The 21,160-nt window shown below is 44.0% G+C and overlaps 1 long non-coding RNA gene across 1 annotated transcript in view; it reads right to left on the minus strand.

Annotated features, from left to right (window-relative positions):
• Positions 1 to 19,622, minus strand: part of LOC311532019 — a 144,163-nt gene extending 124,541 nt beyond the window's left edge. The window contains exons 1-2 of the long non-coding RNA XR_014714322.1: positions 19,561 to 19,622; positions 19,312 to 19,414 (exon numbers count right to left, since the gene is read on the minus strand). This is a non-coding gene — a long non-coding RNA (uncharacterized lncRNA). The remainder of the gene's footprint in view (positions 1 to 19,311; positions 19,415 to 19,560) is intronic.
• Positions 19,623 to 21,160: the final 1,538 nt, after the last annotated feature.

Below are 21,160 nucleotides of genomic sequence, written 5' to 3' on the forward strand. Positions count from 1 at the left end.
GATTTACCTCGCTGCACCTTCTCTGTGAGTGACTGCAGTGTGACCTAGAAGAATGAGTCCCCTAGATGGGGGAGGAGGGGAAGCAAATGAATACAGAACAAATCTGCTCTATTTCTTGTTTTGATCCACTCCATCTATCTTTTACATCTTTGGCTGGCAGCAGACGGTGCAGAAGGACTGCATGCCATCTACATCTCATGGCTGCTCGGCAGAAGATGGTACAGTACGACTGCTAGCCATCCTCATCTCTTGCCTGCCCGGCAGAAGATGGTACAGTACGACTGCTAGCAATCCGTATCGCCTGCCTGCTCACCATAAGATGGTTCAATAGGACTGACTGCAGGACTAAAGAGAATGACCTGGTCAAGTCACTCCAAATTTAGTCCCTGCGCCCATGTCTGCCCAGGCGCTCCCAGCCGACGTGGCCAGGAGCACCTCGGACATGACGATGACGGCTACCAGTCATACTGCACCGTCTGCTGCCAGAAGGCAATGGGTTGCTGCTACTGTGTAGCAAAGCCATACCGCATCTGCCAGCACCCAGGAGACATAGGGTGACGGTTACCTGAGCGGGCTCCATGCTTGCCGTGGTATGGCGTCTGCACAGGTAACTCAGGAAAAAAGGCGCAAAACGATTGTCTGCCCTTGCTTTCACGGAGGGAGGGAGGGAACGGGGGCCTGATGATATGTACCCAGAACCACCCGCGACAATGTTTTAGCCCCATCAGGCATTGGGATCTCAACCCAGAATTCCAATGGGCAGCGGAGACTGCGGGAACTGTGGGATAGCCACCCACAGTGCAACGCTCCGGAAGTCGGCTCTAGCTTCGGTACTGTGGAAGCACTCCGCCGAGTTAATGCACTTAATGCACTTAGAGCATTTTCTGTGGGGACACACACACTCGAATATATAAAACCGATTTCTAAAAAACCGACTTCTATAAATTCGACCTTATTCCGTAGTGTAGACATACCCTATGTACATTAGGTAAGAGAAATGCACATCAAATCCAGGGTTAATTCTCTCCTAAAGTGACAACAGGGTCAGAAAGTCAAGGTTCAGTTCTGGGCCTTTGTTCAGTACCTAGTGCCTTCACCCGTTATTTGGGCAGGATCATTACTTTCACAGAGTCTGTGAAATCAAGAGAAGGTTGCACCATTTAGGGGTGGTTGAAGTACCAATGGTCCTGAAGGCCCAAATGCTAGAGATGGGCAGGGTACATGAGGCAGCATGTATAAATGTGAGAACAAGCCAGTCAGCACACAGGTATGCCTACCTCCTTTCCTTGCCATTCCTCTTGTATCACAGGATTCTCCGGGCATCACATCCAGAGTGGTTTCTGCACTGGTAAAAGTCACTCAGCCTTTGTTTGGCCTTGTTCTTCAGACTGCTACAAGCCGCACAATAATCCCCAGAAATGCACTGCCCATCCACTGCTTAAATGTGTGGTACAGTACATATAAAATCCATTGTGAACATGGTGGCAATGTCTAGTCTGTATCCTGGGGCAGGGAAAGGTAGTGAATCCATTTTTCTGTACTGAATAGGTTGTATAGATGGTTTTGGTCAGGCTGCTACAATAATTGGTACTTGAAATAAAGTTAACGCCACTGCTTCATGGCTATCTAGAGAGATGAAATACTGATAATCTAATGTCCCTTCTGTTTGTGGCAAGAACAAAGGATGTAAAATGGCTGCATTCCTTTAAGTTCAAACCCTGCTGCTTCCTACTGCAACTGAGGGCATCTTGCTAAAATACTACAAGCAAAAAAAAGTCCCAATGCTCCTTGCCTGCTAAGGTGCTGAGCTCCTCTCTTCCAGTCCTGGCCCCCAGACATGGAAAGAAAGAGCGCAGCCTGCAGTGCAGAGACAAATGAAAGAGAAAAACTCTGAAAGAAAGGTGGAAGGGCCTGTGAATCAGCATTTAAAACAATGTGGTACAGATGAGAAGCTGCTGGTGCCCACGAGGAGAAAGCATGAAAAATTCCTTGAAATTTTAAAGATAATCCTTCCCACAGCCTCCATCTAGTGTTTTAAATTGCAAGCTGTCCAGAGCACAAACTTATCCTCATTTCATGTCTAGTAAAGCACTGAGCTGAACTACTAAATACACAAATAGCAGCTCAAGCTACTGCTGCACTGAAAGGGAGGGTATATAATGGAGCCCAACTGGGGTCATGCCTGCCCCCCAATCCCTTGCCAGACCCAGAAATACTTGGGGGTGACACCACACACATTCTGGGGGCAGTAGGGCCCAGGTGACATTCTCCCTTCCTCCACCAGGTAATCTTTGGGAAAGAAACTCCAGGAATGAGCTAGATTGAATGACAACTCAAGGGCTTATGATTGATTTGGTTGCAGTTGTGTGTCTGTGTAAAAGAAAGCAGGAGAAAGCAGCAAGAAAACCAGGAGACAAGAAGAGAAGCACAAGTAGTGTGGCCCTGACAAGGGAGCAAGCTTTCTGGGCAGAGTGCTAGCTAGACAGACAGGCTTGGAATTGTGCACAAGAAAACTGCTTCCTGTTGTTTGATCCTAATAGAATCATAGAATCATAGAATATCAGGGTTGGAAGGGACCCCAGAAGGTCATCTAGTCCAACCCCCAATATGTTCAGGGAAGCAGAACTTTCTGTAATGCTTTGTAAATAAACAGGATTGCATCCAAAAATACCAGACTCTATTATCATCTCTCCTAACAGACACAACCGAGAAAACCCCAAATATTGGCTAACTATGGAGATCAAAAGGAGTAAAAAAAAGTCAAACTGCATTCTGCCATGTTCACTCTGAACATTCTCTCCCTGTGCTGATTGTCTTTTTGCTCCAGCCTCTATTCTACCTCCCTCACTGTCTCTAACCCCTCCTGCCTAATCCCTTCCTTTGACTTTCCATCCAGCTAACACCCTCCTAACATAACCCCACTGAAACAATAAAAGGGGGAATCACAGAAATAACATGACACTTGCAGCCATCGCATTGTTCACTCTGCTTGTATGTTCTCTCCCTCTCCCTACTCTTTGTCCACCTTGTCTAATTGGACTGTAACCTCTCTGGGGCAGGCACTGTCTTTTGTCCTATGCTTGTGCAGTGCCTGGCACAGTGAGGCCCTGTTCTCAGCTGTCCCCTGCACATTACTATAATGAATCTAGTAAATCAAACAAACAAATAAATGCACAGTGATGTGAGGATGGCAAAGGGAAGACCAAATGGGTGAGAAAAAGTAAAGCCCGAATCCCAGTTCCACGCCACCAGATGCAAAGCAACAAGGGAATTAGTGTTAAGCCTGAACCTTGGGTCTTGTGCTTGGAAGTAGAGTCACACGCTGCATTGTTGTGTCTTTTTCTTTCTTCTCTAAAAAGTCAGGTCTGAACCACTATGTGGAGGTGACATTATGCTGGGGAGAAAGGGCTGGAGTCTGGTCTCTTCTCCCTACAGACCCAGTAGAGCCTGGGCCACAGCAGAGCAGACTCTCTCCGACACAAATATCTTCCCAGTCCCAGCCCTGCTCAGGGGGGATCCCCACTGAGATAACAGTGTATTCTAGCGTGCAGGTCCCATTCCATCACAAGCACCACTGATAAGATTGGGAAACAGTGAATGTCAAAGATAGTGGTGAGTTTTCTGCTGGGGCCCTTTGTCTACTAGGAACTGGACCTGGAATCACCAGCATGTTTCAGATAGGCCACTGGACCAAAATGCACAAGGCTCTGAAGGTTTGTCCCCTGATATCTCCACCAGTTCTCAGAGCCCACCCACATGCCCATCAGCCATCGAATCTTCTTTGAAATAATAAACATGCAAATGACCATTTGATCCACTTCCTGCAGCCACTATAGAAAAGCATGGATTGTTACTCTATTACTAGGGACCATTATCCAAACTGAGCACGTGAATTTTGCCAAGTGAATGTAAAAATATAATTAGGAAGGCCAAAAAAATAATTTGAAGAAAACCTAGCCAAAGACTCAAAAAGTAATAGCAAAAATTTTTTTAAGTACTTCGGAAGCAAGAAGCCTGCTAAACAACCAGTGGGGCCACTGGACAATTGAGATGCTAAATGAGCACTCAAGGACAATAAGGCCACTGTGGAGAAACTAAATTAATTCTTTGCATCGGTCTTCATGGCTGAAGATGTGAGGGAGATTCCCAAACCTGAGCCATTCTTTTTAGGTGACAAATCTGAGGACCTGTCCCAGATTAAGGTGTCATTAGAGGAAGTTTTGGAACAAATTGATAAACTAAACAGGAATAAGTCACGAGGACCACATGGTATTCACTCAAGAGCTCTGAAGGAACTCAAATGTGAAATTTCAGAACTGCTAACTGTAATCTGTAACGTATCATTTAAATCAGCTTCTGTACCAAATGACTGGAGGATAGCTAATTTTAAATATTATAGGCCAGTAAGCCTGACTTCAGTACCAGGCAAACTGATTGAAACTATACTAAAAAACAAAATTGTCAGACACATAGATGAACATAATTTGTTGGGGAAGAGTCAACATGGTTTTTATAAAGGAAGATCATGCCTCACCAATCTACTAGAATTCTTTGAGGGGGTGTCACCATGCCTTCGTGGGTCACAACTGAGAATACCAAATTCAAAACAAACTGCTGAGAAATAGGGCAGACACACCCCAAAACTGGTGGTTATTCTCCCATAAAATATACCAAACCAGCAACAAAAGTTAACTTCTGTTTCACCGCACTGGCTAACAAGAAGTCAGAAAAGCACTTTCCTTAGGCATTCCAGTCCTTGTATCACCACCAAAAACACTAGACTTAAAGATGAGTGGTTGTTTAAAACCAATTTCATCCACAAAAAATTTCTTCTGATCCCAAAGGACCAGCCATACACCCAGGCCAATATGCAACTTGGATTTTACCCTATAATCATGCTGTTGCCAATCCTTTAGTATCTAAAGGTTTATTTATAAAAAGAAAGAAAGGTGAGAGTTAAAATTGGTTAAAGGAATCAAATACATACAGTAATTGCAAAGTTCTTGGTTCAGACTTGTAGCAGTGATGGAATAAACTGCTGGCTTGCTAAGTGTCTGGTTGCTTCCAAATCACTGGAAGTCCTCAGTCCCTTGGATAGAATGCTCCCCTTAGTGCAAGACCCAAAATCCAGAGATTTGAGCAGGAAAGAAGCAAAATAGAGATATTTCCAGGGCCTTTTATAGCTTCTTCCATGTGGAAGGAAATCCATTGTTTCAAACCAAGCCCTCAGCTCAGCTCAGCTAGTGGAAAATCACATAGAACAAGATGGTGTTTGGAGTCACAAGTCCATGCATGATTTCTCTTAGTCACAGCAAAGGCCATTACCTATGCTCTAGTTGTTCACATGGAAGTCCATCAAGCATGGATGGGTGTCTTCCATGGTCCATTGTGAGTTAAGTGTCCCTTGATGGGCCACTTAACTTGAATAGTCCCTTGAATAGTCCCTTCAAGATGTGCAGGCTAAATACCTTGTGGGCATTATCACAGGAGCAAACCTATCTGAAAAACTTGTATAGAGCCAATACTCATAACTTCAAATACAAAAATGATACATGCATACAGACAGCATAATCATATTCAGCCAGTCATAACCTTTCTATAGACACCTTACTTGACATACTTTGTATAAGACTTGTTGCAATTATATAACAGTGGTAGCAACAATGATCTGCATGGTCATATTTTAATCAGATAACCTCACAGGGGATCAACAAGCATGTGGACAAGGGGGATCCAGTGGATATAGTCTACCTAGATTTTCAGAAAGTGTTGGACAAGGTCCCTCATCAAAGGCTCTTAAGCAAAGTAGGCAGTCATGGGACAAGAGGGAAGGTTCTCTCATGGATCGGTAACTGGTTAAAAGATAGGAAACAAAGGGTAGGAATAAATGGTCAGTTTTCAGAATGGAGAGAGGTAAATAGTGGTGTCCCCCAGGGGTCTGTACTGGGACCAGTCCGATTCAACATATTCATAAATGATCTGGAAAAAGGGGTAAACGGTGAGGTGGAAAAATTTGCAGATGATACAAAACTACTCAAGATAGTTAAGTCCCAGGCAGACTGCGAAGAGCTACAAAAGGAGCTCAAAAACTGGGTGACTGGGCAACAAAATGGCAGATGAAATTCAATCTTGATAAATGCAAAGTCACGCACACTGGAAAACTTAATCCCAACTGTACATATAAAATGATGGGGGTCAAAATTAGCTGTTACCACTCAAGAAAGAGATCTTGGAGTCATTGTGGATAGTTCTCTGAAAGCATCCACTCAATGTACAGTGGCCATCAAAAAAGCAAACAGAATGTTGGGAATCATTAAGAAAGGGACAGATAGTAAGGCAGAAAATATCATACTGCCTCTATATAAATCCATGGTACACCCACATCTTGAATACTGCATGCAAATGTGGTTACCCCATCTCAAAAAAGATATATTGGAATTGGAAAAGGTTCAGAAAAGGGCAACAAAAATGATTAGGGGTATGGAACAGCTGCCATATGAGTAAAGATTAATAAGGGTGGGACTTTTCAGCTTGGAAAAGAGACAACTAATGGGGGATATGATAGAGATCTATAAAATCATGACTGGTGTGGAAGAAGTAAATAAGGAAGTGGTATTTAGTCCTTTTTGTAACAAAAGAACTAGAGGTCACCAAATGAAATTAATAGGCAGCAGGTTTAAAACAAAGAAAAGGAAGTATTTTTTCACACAACGCACAGTCAACCTGTGGAACTCTTTGCCAGAGGATGTTGTGAAGACCAAGACTATAATAAGGTTAGAAAAAGAAATAGATAAATTCATGGAGGACAGGTCCATCAATGGCTATTAGCAGGGATGGTGTCCTGAGCCTCTGTTTGCCAGAAGCTGGGAATGGGCGACAGGGGATGGATCACTTGACAATTCCCTGTTCTGTTCATTTCCTCTGGGGCACCTGGCATTGGCCACTGTCGGAAGACAGGATACTGGGCTAGATTGGCCTTTGGTCTGACCCTATGGCCATTCTTATGTTCTTATGAGCAAAACTTCTACATGTAACAGTGTTTATTTGGGCCCGTCAGACAGCTGGCCAGTGCTAACCAGGATTGCAATGGCCCTGCACTGGATATAACTCAAGCGAGACGGAGAGACATAGACAGAGAAGGGAATGAAGAAAAGTTGCCCCCGCTTGTTACAGGTGCCAGGGAGCCCCACTTCTGCCTGTGAAGTTCACAAAGGAAGCTCTGTAGCGAATCATACACGGGTGAGATTACTCTACACACAGCCGCATTTAATTTGCAATACGGGGAACACCTTGTTTTATTTTATTTCCATGTGCCCATTTAATTGGGCTTGTGATTATTTAGTGTCATGGTTGTGGAGCTCTTTTATGGGAGACAGAAGAAAATTTAATGAAAATTATTCACAAGCCCAACTTCTGACTAGTAAAACTGAGAGTTTAATGTAAAAGGCAAAGTCCCCATCTGGTACTTCTCTTTGAAAAGAACAGCCCATGTGAAGGATTTATTGTGACATTACAATGCTTGATGTCAAATAATCTAGCTGGAGGAACATTATTGCCCTAAAGAGAGCCATCAGGCTCTGTGTGACATGGATATTTGAAAGGATTAACTACACTTAAATCAATATGGGCAATGAAAACAGAAATAACCAATCTTTTGGCCACTCAATTATTTAAGAGTGTCTGTATTCCCCACAGAATGGAATTAAACGCATGTTTAAGAAGACTGACAATTAAATCTCTTTCTTTAATGCTGAGACAAGGACACAAGGATCCCAGATCTCTCCATAGTAAGGACTCATGGTTCAAAAACTGAAACATTCTGAAATGACTATTTATTTTGTGTACATTGTAGGTCATGTTTTTACTTTGCAGTGGAATTCATAATTACCCTGGTCAACTCTCTATAACACAATCATAGACATGTAAAATGATTTCCATTCACAAGTAAATGCCAAGTCAACACAAGCAGAGTTCTAGGTGAATCTCAGAACTGTACACATAACATCATTTGGCCACTATTCCCTTTGGGCCCTGGGCAGATATGATTGCAGGATCAGAGCCTATACTAGATACATACAGCACTAGGTGGGACAGAAACATTTGCAACAAGTGATCACTACCCATATTATACTGCCTCACGATTGGATGTGAACGTCACGGTCTGTACATATGACTGGCAGCTGCATGCAGACAAAACTTTCCAGCTCCCCCTCCCTCTTCCCCTCAGTGTTATACTGCAAGAGCATGAGATGCTGGCTTTAGAATTCTCAGACTATTAACACTAAGTGTATTTTCTGCTGACTGAATTTAAATTAGATGAAGGTTGCTGCATCCTCTCCAGTCTAAGGAAGTTTGTCTTATTGGTCTAAGGCTTTTAAAATGGGGATAATATTTTACAGAGTAAATGGTCCTCTCTTTCAGTTGGTGATTATATCATTTCCCCTTAGGTGTTTTTGCATCACAAGTATGACGACGAGTGATTTCTGCTTTGGAAACACATTCATAGGACATTTCTATTTTCAAATGGTGCATAAAGTACCAGGTGAAGCAGGAAACATTCACAGCCTGGAACAATCACCCATCGTATTGCAAATGCCATAGGTGACAGGAGAACATCAGCTGCCTCCTTACCTTCTGTTTGGCTTCCTGGCCTGGAAAACTGAAAGATGTCATTAAAGTTGGACATAATCTGATATACTAAGATCTCTTGTACGGTAAGAGTCTCACAGTTGTCCATGCAGAATATTGTCAATTTAGAAAGAACTTTTGTGAACTCATAGGTGGCTAAAGATCCCAATTCTTGATTTACATGCCACTGCATGGCACGGTAGAGAAGAGCTCCTCTAAGTACAAAGAACGCACAAGACTAGTGCTACATGTAGTGGAAGGTGGACTTGGAGCTCTAATAAACCATGGTCCTGGCCCTGGCTCTGGCTCCACTTTGGACTGGACAGTGCAGCTGGTTACGTGCAGAGGAAGAAGATGCTGCAGAAGCCATACTCTTCCTGCACACCCCAGAGCTCCTCGAGATTTCAAGCATGAGACTCCCATGGCTCCCAAAGCAGGGCTGTTCCTTAAAGGCACTACTGGGCCCTGTGTGTCTGGTTACAGATTTGTTCAGCCTCTTAAATGAAGTTTGGAAGGATCATAAAATCCCACTTCATGAGCGGAGCAAGAAGAACTAATGCCCTGCAGTGGGGCGTAACGTGTTCAGGGTCCCCGGCCCCAGTGCCAGGCTTTAGGAATATTGCCACACCACCTGGGTCTCAGGGAATGTTGGTGTGAGAACTGAAAGGAACCAGACTTGTTCTGTGAGCAACTCACATGGTTATTGTTGCCAGGGAAATTGCTTCCTAAGACTCCCTCCCTCTCTCTCATACATCCCCTTATGCAGTATCACCCTGCTCTGTAAATAATCTATTTCTCCTTTAGTGAAGTCCAAAGGCTTCCAACTTTATTTCTTTTATCTCACGCAAATGCTGACTTTTCCATCCCACTGCAACATGCACCCGCTCCGCACTCCTGAATTAGTGTGTCAGGTTTCAGAGTAACAGCCGTGTTAGTCTGTATTCGCAAAAAGAAAAGGAGTACTTGTGGCACCTTAGAGACTAACCAATTTATTAGAGCATAAGCTTTCGTGAGCTACAGCTCACTTCATCAGATGCATATCGTGGAAACTGCAGCAGACTTTATATACACACAGAGAATATGAACCAATACCTCCTCCCACCCCACTGTCCTGCTGGTAATAGCTTATCTAAAGTGATCATCAGGTGGGCCATTTCCAGCACAAATCCAGGTTTTCTCACCCTCCACCCCCCCACACAAATTCACTCTCCTGCTGGTGATAGCCCATCCAAAGTGACAACTCTTTTCAAGTTGAAAAGAGTGGTCAGTTTGGATGAGCTATTACCAGCAGGAGAGTGAGTTTGTGTGTGTATGGGGGTGGGGGGGATGTGAGAAAACCTGGATTTGTGCAGGAAATAGCCCAACTTGATTGTCATGCACATTGTGTAAAGAGTTGTCACTTTGGATGGGCTATCACCAGCAGGAGAGTGAATTTGTGTGGGGGGGTGGAGGGTGAGAAAACCTGGATTTGTGCTGGAAATGGCCCACCTGATGATCACTTTAGATAAGCTATTACCAGCAGGACAGTGGGGTGGGAGGAGGTATTGGTTCATATTCTCTCTGTATATATAAAGTCTGCTGCAGTTTCCACGATATGCATCTGATGAAGTGAGCTGTAGCTCACGAAAGCTTATGCTCTAATAAATTGGTTAGTCTCTAAGGTGCCACAAGTACTCCTTTGAATTAGTGTGTGTACATGTGAGAGACACAGAAGGACCAGCTGCCCAACAATGAGGCTTGATGAGAATGAGTGGCTTTCAGAGAAAAGTTTCTATGGTCCATTGTTAATCTCTAGAGCCAGTCAGTTCCCCTATGCCACCCTAGAGCCTTTGTTGGATCCCAGATTTGTTGGATCCTAGTTTTCAGTATGCTGCCTTCTCTGTTCTTGAACACCTTTTGAAATAACATGCTGCCCTTTATTCATACTTAATTCTGCAAGTGGGAATCACACTTACAACACCATGTTGAGAAACAGGTTACATCACAGTAATAGCTGCTGTTTCACCAAAACTCTATTGTTTGCCGTAATTATACATGTTTAGGCTACCATGTCACTGGTAGTTCCGTGCAATCAGAATCATTGCTAAAACAATCACGTTTGTGACTCTCAGCCAACTTAATATTTAGGCAGAAAAAAGAAGTTTCAATGTGTCAACAATGTGTCAACAATATGTTTTTAAACACAGAAATGGGAAGAAGTAATTGTCTCTCTAAAGGTTACAGGAAGCAAGGAGCCATCTATTGATTTTGATTTCAGGGTAAGCATTTCCACACTGCATCCCGTCCTTTATCAGTTCAATGAAGACAGACAGTGAGCCACTTGTCACCAGAATAAATTGGATGCACAAGGGTCTGACCTTTTTCAATGGGGGTTCAACCAAAATTCATTCAAAGTGTGAGATTTTGCTCAAGAAAACTAAACAGATAACCCAGCACGCTTGTCAATGAAATTGCAGCAGAAAACGTTTCTTTTAAAAACACAAACACTACAGAAAGCAAGAAAGGAAAAACTGGTGGGACCATCTAGCTGATGTTGCCAAATCAACTTACTGGGACAATGCTTTCCATTAGAACTGGCCAACCATTTTTATGTCAAAAATACCTTTTTACCTGAATGGAAATTTTTCACAAGAAACTTCAGTTTTTGTTGAAATTTAACCAAAAAATTAAAAATGTTGGGTTTTCAACCAAAGCCAGAAAAAAGATCCCCACAAAATTTAGACAAAAACAAAAAGGAGTATTCTTTGAATTTTTTTTGCAGACAATAAAACACATTTTCCAACTGTACTCACTGAAACTCACTGTTTTCATAAAGACTTTCATAAAGAGTTGGTTCAGGACACACACCAATTACACTTCGACCCCAATAAACATCACTGTGAATTCTGTGTTGGTTATTTTCAAATTACAATGGAAACGGATGGGACGTTGCAATCCTTATAAAACAATCCAAGGAGAAATGTTCCAAATATTTAAGCCACTTGCCATTGTAGCTGAAATACAGAGAATGAAAATATTAAGCTAGTCCATTGGTTCATGGTGTCATTCTTAGGGATGATGCTCCAAGGTAGTGATTTCCATGCTGAGGGCTCAGTTAAGCTCCCACAGTAAGATGCAGATAGACTCATAGGAGTTAGAAGTGAAAATGGCCATCTAGATCATTCCACCAATTGCAGAGCTAAGGCGTAATTTCAGTAAGAGAGACACACAAAGGGGAGTTTTTCCAGCATGGAATTAACTCTCTGACTCCAGTTATCAGGAGCTCGCCATAGCTCTGCCCTCACACACCTCGCCCTACAGCAGCATGCCGAGATGGAACCTGAATTACTGTGTAGAGCTCAGCTCTTGTTAGAGTACAGGAGGTGGCAAAATGCATATCCCTGAAACACAGTCATTGTATCCCCATTACTAGAGACTGGAATCCAGGAGTCCACCAAGCCCATCACTTGGATGCTCACATTCACAGTGAATCTGGAAGAGGATGAAGTAACAAAGCCCCACTTCATACCCCTTTAGACCTTTCTCTGCAGGGCTCTCAGGTCACCTACTACTTTCAAGTAGAAGTTAAAGCAACAACAAAGTCACTCAAACATTTTTAGACCGCAAGTTCAGCTGTGGTTTGGTTTGAGGGGCAGGCCTCGGGTGCACTCAGATTGGGGGATGGGCAAAGGTTCATCTGTCTGCACCAGTTCATCCCACTTTACTTTTCTTCAGTGTCCTGCCCTGCTTAGGAATTGCTGTTGCGATCTGTATTGCAGTAGTTTCTGCAGCCTCCCTAGTGTCCTATGTCAATGCTATTCGCTATCATATAGGGGATCATTGCCTAAAGCTAGTATTAAAGAAAACTATTTAGACCTGAAACCTATTTAGACCTGAAAGCCCAATTGTCCTGCTTGGGAGATACAAGTCTCAGCAGGATTCTTTCCACTAAGCCAAGGAAGAATTATTCTATTTGCATACATGGCCAGCTCCCTTGAGTTCTACCTTAGTAGATTTGACTGGATCACCTGTGGCTGCCCTTGGATAGGCTAATCGCTGCGAACCTCCTGCCCTCAAGAAAGCAGAAAGGGAGCTGCATACTGATCTGCTGCTTCTCTAAACTTGACACGTGGTTGGCCTGACACGATTTCTGTGACTCATAAGGTGTGGAGAAGAGATCCCTTTAATCCGTGTAACAAGTAGCTCCCTTGTCTCCTCTCAGCACCAAAGCAAATTAAATAGCAAACTGCAAGCACACGGATCAGTGAGAGAGGAAAATAGTGTGTGTGTGTGTATTTGGCCAAGGTGTGTGATTTGACGAGCCACCCACATGCCTCGAGTATGTTGTAAGGCATGAAAATGAAGTCTGTGTTCCCTACCAGCACTTCCTATCAGCACCGAGAAATGCTGGGACCCAGTACGAGTATGAGCTTTAAAGCATTAGGACTCACTTTACCCATTATCTTCCTAACCCACCTTTGATAGCAACCTATATTTCACAGCCTGCAAGGGTACAATCCCACAGACTTCAGCAAAGTTATGCCTATTTTACGCCAGGACTGAATTTGGTTCACGGCATCCATTTTAAACCCTGCTTTATTTCAGGCAGAGCTGATAACATTGCCTATTATTAAGGTTGCCTAACACTTTCCATTGTAAGACCCTCTTTTCGGTTGGTTTTACCTTTGCCAAACTTTAAATGTCCAGACTGAAATACTGAGTGTCTACCTCAGGATGAATTTTTTTTTTTTTAATTTCAGCAAAAAAAGTTCCAGCCTTTTCCAGAAAGGGTGTTAAGCTTGTTTTCCCATGGTACAATTTTTTTACTACCATTAAAGCTGAAGTGGCTCCATGCTTTAGAGCAGAGACATGCCATTTTGCAGGAGGTGTCAGAGACTGGTCTTTCCTCCATCTCCACAGAGCTCTATGCCAAGGACACTGTGTAAGCTTCCCCACCACAGAACTCACTGAGCATTTTCCATCCTGGGGCTGAGCATGACTTTCCCTGGAATTGCTTCTCTTAGATGTCAGAAGATGCTCTGTGGCCAGGCTCCAGGGCTGAGAGCTGGGAGACTCTGCTTGATACGCTCAGTGTACCACCAGGCAGTGAGGAGGAGGAAGAAGCAGCCTGATTGGGATGCAGAGAAGCAGAGGGAACAGGAAGAAAGGTCGGGAAAGAAGTTTGTAAAAGTGAGAGAAAATGGGTTTTTCCAACTTTCTCTCGGTTTTTTACCTTGCTCCATTGAAAATAAAAACGGAGAAAGAGAAAAAAATACAGAGAGAAGGTGGGAATACATAAAAATTGAAAAATCTAAAACCAAAATGTTTCAGTTTTTGAAACCCAAATAAAAACAAAAATTTAAATTTGAATCAAAATGAAAAATTCTGTTCAACTCACAGGGAAACTAACTCACAAGGCTCTCCTCATGCTTTACAACACCTGGCAACGTGAAATATTTCTAGTAATCTCCATCAGATCTCGTTTCACATTTAGCTAGCTACAGGGGTATGCCTAAGAGTTTATTTCCCTGTGTTGGGATGGAATGAAAATGACTAGATAGAGTACTTATAACCAGAGCTGAAAAGAGCAGTTCTGAACTGGATACAGTGCAGCAAGTGACAAATAGGCAGACGGATTCCACTGCAGAATTTTGCAAACCACACCTGAGTGCAGAAGCAGCTACAGAGCCAGCAGTCTCAACAAGATGGAGTTGTTGTTGATGGAAAGTGATGCTCAGGGGGGCGGAGGGACAGCTCAGTGGTTTGAGCATTGGCCTGCTAAACCCAAGGTTGCAAGTTCAATCCTTGAGGGGGCCATTTAGGGATCTGGGGCAAAATACTGGGGATTGGTCCTGCTTTGAGCAGGGGGTTGGACTAGATGACCTCCTGAAGTCCCTTCCAACCCTGATATCCTATGACTTTAGGATCATCAAAAGCTCCCTGTGTCTCCTCTTTGCTGGGATCTTTCGGTCCTGCCATCAGTTGGGGCGCTAGGACCTCTGGCTCTTCACCAGAACTGAAATTGGAGGGGTCATTCACAGGGGTGAAAGGGACATTCAGTCTTTGGCCTGACACTGCTAAAACATGTCCATCAGTGTGGGCACCTTTCTTATTTTAAATGTGTATAAAACAGATTGAAAAGGGAGGCTGACGCCTTGTTCATCTGCTCTCAGCTCAGGCTGAGTAGAAGCTATTCATGCAGGTTGTGATGAGCATCTATGGATGGCACCTTCCAGGAAGCATATGCATTATGATATAATCTTTAGTTGCATGATCACACACTTTTCCACAGGATCCCTGCCTCATTCAGTGCACAGAATGGCTAGTGCTCTGGAGACAAATCAAGCTGTGTACTGAAGGAGGCTGTAGTCTGTAGGACCCCAGCCTCATTTGCTGCAGAAGTTGGAAAGTGTGCAGTGAATAAGGCAGAGAATTTCAGGAGGAGAAAGGTTTCCATGATTTCGACAGATGAATGCTTCCCTGGTAAACTGGACTTTCTCCCTGCCTGTGCCACAGAGTTCTTGTGTTACATTTGGCAAGTCATGTAAACCAAAACTTTCACAGGTGGCCACTGAGTGTTCATTTTCGGGATACCCAATTTAAGGCACCTGGGGACTGATTTGCAGAAGGGCTGAGCATTCTCAGTCAATGGGAACTCTGCTCTGAACAAATATAGTGCTATTTAAACAGAAAGCGATGCTCAATCTTAACTATAGCAGAGCGAGTGCTCTGCAATAATATGTTAAGTGCTCTGAACAATTAGGCCCTAGGCTTCTCAAATGGGGCACCCAGATTAGTTGAAGTTCCCAGTGTGTAAAATGGGGGTTGTAATACCCCCTAGAGCTGAGCAGGCAATGGGCATTCTGCTTTGTGATGGTTTTGGAGATTTTGAAATCTGGCTTTGTTCTTATTTGAACAAAACCCACAACTTTGAAATTCTCCAGGAAAGAAAATTCAGGGGGAAAACATTCATTTTGGAGTGATCAGAATGTTCTGTTTCAATTGTGACTTTTTTCTTTTATAATATACATAATGCACAATTTTAAAATGATGTAACTAAAAGTAATTTCAAAATAAAAAATCAAAATTATTCATTCCAAAAATGCTGAAAATTATGTTTTGACATTTTTGGAACTCCCCCCCCCCCACACACAATTGTGCTCTGATCTGAAATTTCAGTGAAATTGACCAGATTTCATTAAGCATTTCCATTTTGATAAATGATTCCATCAATGTTTTTCCAACCAACTCTACACCTAACTTCACCAGAGTGCTATGAAGACAAATTAATTCATGTTTTTAAATCATGTAAATACAATGAAAACATCATAGAAAAAACCCATGAGGAAATTAATCATTCTATATTCAGTGCAGGGTTTGGCTGTTGCACAGAAAATAATTATTGGAGTTATATGCTGAATGAGAATAATACTGACTAGTCACCCATTCAGTGAGCCCCATTCATCCTGTGCACCAAACAGGCCATTGGGAGCACCTTGTGAAGATGTTCCCAGCACTTTCTGCAGCCTGACCAGGTCCCCTGCTCACATCCCGGAAGACGTGTCAGTGATTCTCTCAAACCAGCAGGCAGAGAGGACACTTGCTCTTTTCTTACCCGCAATTCAGGTGCGAGTGTGCAGGGAGAAATATCAAAAGTTCTCAGCTTACCTGATGCTCAGGTCTGAGTCCAACCTGCCCATGGATTTAAGCTTTTCCCAAGCAGGTCTGGAGGCAAGAGTGTAGAGCAGTGCCTCTCAACCTTTCCAGACTACTGTACGTACCCCTTTCAGGGCTCTGATTTGTCTTGTGTACCCCAAAGTCACACCTCACTTAAAAACTTGTTTACAAAATCAGACATACAAAAGTGTCACCGCTATTACTGAAACATTGCTTACGTTCTCATTTTCACCATGTAATTATAAAATAAATTGACTGGAATATAAAATATTGTACTTACATTTCAGTGTATAGTATCTAGAGCAGTATAAACAAGCCTATTGTCTGTATGAAATTTTAGTCTGTACTTACTTCACTAGTGCTTTTTATGTAGCCTGTTGTAAAACTAGGCAAATAGCTAGGGGAGTTGATGTACCCTCTGGAAGACCTCTGTGTACCCCCAGGGGTACGCATACCCCTGGTTGAGAATCACTGGTGTAGAGGAATACAACACTCTAGAAGGGATTCACACGAGCACTATCAGCAGTAACTAATATTGATGTAAGACTTCCAACTGGGACAAGCACATATAGGCTCCCCCTGGTTCTGTCAAGGGGGAAAATCCCTCTTGCTGCCTTGGGATCACCAGGGCTCTGGTTAGGCTCTCAGCTGTGGTATGCTGGGAACACACTCCACAAGTCCATCTGCCAGAGGGCAAACCCTAGATCTGATTAAGTCCACTGCAGCAGCATCTAGCCCCTGGTTGGCAGCATCTGGAATCAGACTGATTAGGGAGCCCCCCAGTGTAGGTGACACCTGCCCTACCATGTGTTTATAGAGCTCTCAGTCAGGCCAGAAGGGACTCTTGTGTTTTGCTCATTCCTCCCAGTGGCAAAGTATAGGAAATGGCCACGAGGAAACCATTTTTATTTTCATTTTAGGAAACAATTCACCCACATGATGAGTGCTTCACATAGATTTGATGTGTCACTGGCTTATCACCAAAAATCAGAGTAATTTAATCTTTGCTTAATACTATTTCTTGCTTTCCTTGTTTTTGAGTGGCACTATCTACAGGGCTCAAGCTGTGTACTTGGCAGCAGAACTCCTGGGTTCCATTTGTCGCTGTAAGAAATTGTTTGGCCTAGTGATACGAACGGGAGACTTTTATGCTGACTCATTCTGTCACCTTAGCCAAGTCATCGCCTCTCTCAGTGCTTCACGTTCCTCATCCATAAACGGACACAACGTCCTGAACTTCCACAACGTGAAAAGTCACCATTTATCAAGATACCACACTGCAATTAACATATTATTTCCTGTTCTAAGGATAGGGGAAAGCTGTAATTACCCCAAGCACTCTCCATTGCGAGGAAGGGGGAGAATGGACTCTCTTAAATAATGACATTTTGATTAACTGATTAAAATAAATCCTTATAAAGTATGGAAAGTCTGGCTTTCCAACTGGAAAGGAAGTAAAACTGCAGCCAGTGCAGTTCCACAGAAAGAATACAGCTCCTCTCCAGAGCTGGGTCAGAAACTGTTTCAGAGGAATTTACGAAGGCATTTTTATATGTGAAATGCAGAGCAGTGATGTGTGCGCCAGACAAATCCCATTACTTTCTGAGAACTTGAACACAGACCATCTGTATCCTCAATGGTTGCCGCAGGGGCTTTCCCCCTTTTAATACGAAGAATTACCTCTACCTTTTAAAAAAAAACAAACTTATTTTTAAGACTCTCTTGACTTCGGAAATTCAACATAATCCATACTATTGAATTACGAAAGGAAAAGATTCCTTAACACTGCAACCCCTGGAGTTTAGCTAACTGGTGTCTCAGTCCAGCACTGCCCTACTTAGAAAGCAGGAAATAAATTAAGGCAGAGATGGGCCTGAATGAAAACCCTGGAGTCTGAATCGGGGTTTGTACTGCAACACATCATTGAGACACAAGGCCTGTATCCAGTCACCTTGCACCAGTTCACTTCACTAGGGCTGCTCCTGATTTACAGCCACCTGCAGGAGGTCATCAGAGTCGGGCCCATGAAATGTGGATCCACATCTAAGATTTGGCTCTGACTTTCTCTAGAGCTGCTGTCAATCTAGGGGACAAACCTCTGAGAATCCCTTTGGGGCTCATGCCCAAGGGCAGCACTTATCTTTCTCTGGTGTTGTGCGAGGACCTGTGAAACTCCATCGGTTCCTAGTTAGAGGAAACAGTCAAACGGAATCCTAGCTAGCTAGCTAGCTAGCAGGCAGAGTTTCATTTTGAATAATGACAGCAAATATAATACCTTACACAAATAGGAAGTACCACTGGATCCACCGTAGCGGAGCCAAACCGGCTGTGATCGCTGCAGCGCAGTGGAACTGAGCGTCTCCCGGGAACAGCCGCTGCACCCGGCCTGTGCCAGGGCCCGGGGAGAGAGCTCGCCGCAAGGGATGCGCAGCCCTGGCAGAAAGGCAGGAAATCCACCCTCCTGCCACGGGCAGGGCCCTGGGCAAGCCAGGCCGGGAGCCCGCGGGGAGCTGCGCTGTGGCAGCCGGAGCAGACCCAGCTCCCGGGCCCCCCAGTTCCGCCCAGCTCCCGCGGGCAGGGAAGCTGCCGTGCCTGTCTGCGAGCCGCTGCCCGGGGTGCGGGGGAGAATCCAGCCCTAAAACACCCTGGGAACCTGGGGGGACGGGGGCTGTGTGGGTTGATCCGGCCGCTGCCGCAGGAGGCAGCCCGGAGCCCGTCTGCGGCCCTGCACCGTGTCCCCGCCTTGTGCCCGGAACCAGCCCGGCCCGCGGGCTGCGATGCAGCCACCTCTGGGGCGGGGTCGCTCCGCCGCTGGGCGGACCCGGGCTGGGCGCCGCCGAACAGCGGGGCTGGGGCTCCGAGCTGCCCCAGCGCGGGCGAGCCGGAGCCCCTGGCTGGCTCTTTTCTAACGCCTCGTGCCCCAGCGCAGCGGCCCAGGCTGGGAGCCTGCAGGCTGGGGAAGCTCTGACCCCCACCGGGCACCCAGCACCTGTTGCTAACTGCGCTCAAACGCCTCACTCCACTCACCCTGCCAGCCCGGTGACGAGGCGAACAGTGCCGGGAGGTGTAATCAGCGCGGAGACGGGTGTGGCGGCCCCGGGCTCTCGTCCAGCTGGGGTCAGATTCGGCCCTGGGGGCAGAGAGGAACGTTTTTGAGCTTTTCAACTTCAATCAGGAGGGGGGCACCTTGCAACTTGCTCAGCAAAGGCCCGGCGAGGCAGCTGTGCTGCTTGCAAAACACTTGTTATTTGACTGATTTGTTGGTAGGTATCTCACCAAGGCCAGGAATGCTTCTGAAATCTCCCCACATCTCGGTCTCTCTTGTACAACCCCGTGTAGACGACCAGTGGATTCTGAGTTACAGTGCTCTAGATACAGAACATCATAGGCGGCCGGGACTTATCACTTCTCCCTCTGAATGTTTAAAAACATCAAGGCAATGTTGCACGGGTTATACCAACAGAGAGAGAGAGAGAAACACTGGCTTATTTTGTTTACAAAATGGAGACAAATATTCTGATGCAAAACACTTCTGAGTCAATGAGGGTGGGCAAAGCCAAGAAGCATTAATTCTTATTGGCAAAAACCAGTAATTCTGCTTATCCCCATATAAAACAGAGGGAGCCATCTGAAATATGATCATTCTCAAAATGCATTTTAACTATTATAAAGCAAAATGTCTGGAGTACTGTTTCTTATGTCTGTCACTATGGCAACCTGCTAGGTGCCAGTATGTCAGGAAACCTGCATCCTGAATGCTGCATCCCAAGGGGTTGTATCACTGCTAAGGAAGCATCATACCTGTCCAAGAAATATGAGCACGCACGTCTAAAAGCTTCTTTCATTGCTAAAAGAAAATTAGCAACATTGCTGAACAGGCCTTTCACCACACCCAGTAAACAAACTGCTGTGTCCGGCAGCTAATTGGGAAGAGAAAAGCACTTCTACCTTTTGGAAGAGTCGGATTTTACTGCTTCTTTAACTTATTCATGATTGTACCCCTGAAGGATCAAAAAGAAGTGAACTGCCAGAATCTCACATCAAATGGCAGGAATTCCTACATGTGTATTTGTCTATATCAGTAATGAGAATTTCTTGATATTGAGACATTAAATGTGAAAATAGGGAAAACAAATGACACAGAGAGTGTGAATAATTTCTCAGATAACTCAGATGATATACTTACATATTAATATTAGGTTTCAGAGTAGCAGCCGTGTTAGTCTGTATTCGCAAAAAGAAAAGGAGGACTTGTGGCACCTTAGAGACTGACCAGATAAATTGGTTAGTCTCTAAGGTGCCACAAGTCCTCCTTTTATATTAATATTACAAATTTCTGAAATCACAAACATTGTGCCTGCCTGATATTTTATTATTTTTTGACATGACAAAGTTTCAAGACAAGTGTTGATTTTGTTTCAAATTGTAAATGCGTATCTTTTACTTGGGAAAATATCAGGGTGAGTTATTGGGAAATTAAATTATGCATTTTTCTTTTTCAGCTACTGACCAAAAATATTTTCCAAAAACACCTGAAGTTTCACAGTGAAAAAGTATTATATGTATTGTGGAAAGAGAGAAAATGAACAAATATCTTCAAATGAAGAGTCCCTTTCTCCCATGATTTCTTTGTGGATATTTATTTACAAATTCTTGTTAAATATTTTGCTTATGTGTTACAGGAAGTAAAATCCTTCAAGAAACAAGTTCAAGCATTTGGCAGCAGCCAAGTATCTTGATCTGCAAATTAACTCAAGTTCTGTTGTCAGAGTGCTCAGAAGGATAAACATTTCTTGCATACTTATTGAAACCACCTGCCACTCACCAGGGCCTAATCCAAAGCTTACTGAAATCAATAGGAGTCTTTCCATTGGCT

This window comes from Lepidochelys olivacea, assembly GCF_965140295.1.
Source record: "Lepidochelys olivacea isolate rLepOli2 genome assembly, chromosome: 16".
Classification (NCBI taxonomy): domain Eukaryota; kingdom Metazoa; phylum Chordata; order Testudines; family Cheloniidae; genus Lepidochelys; species Lepidochelys olivacea.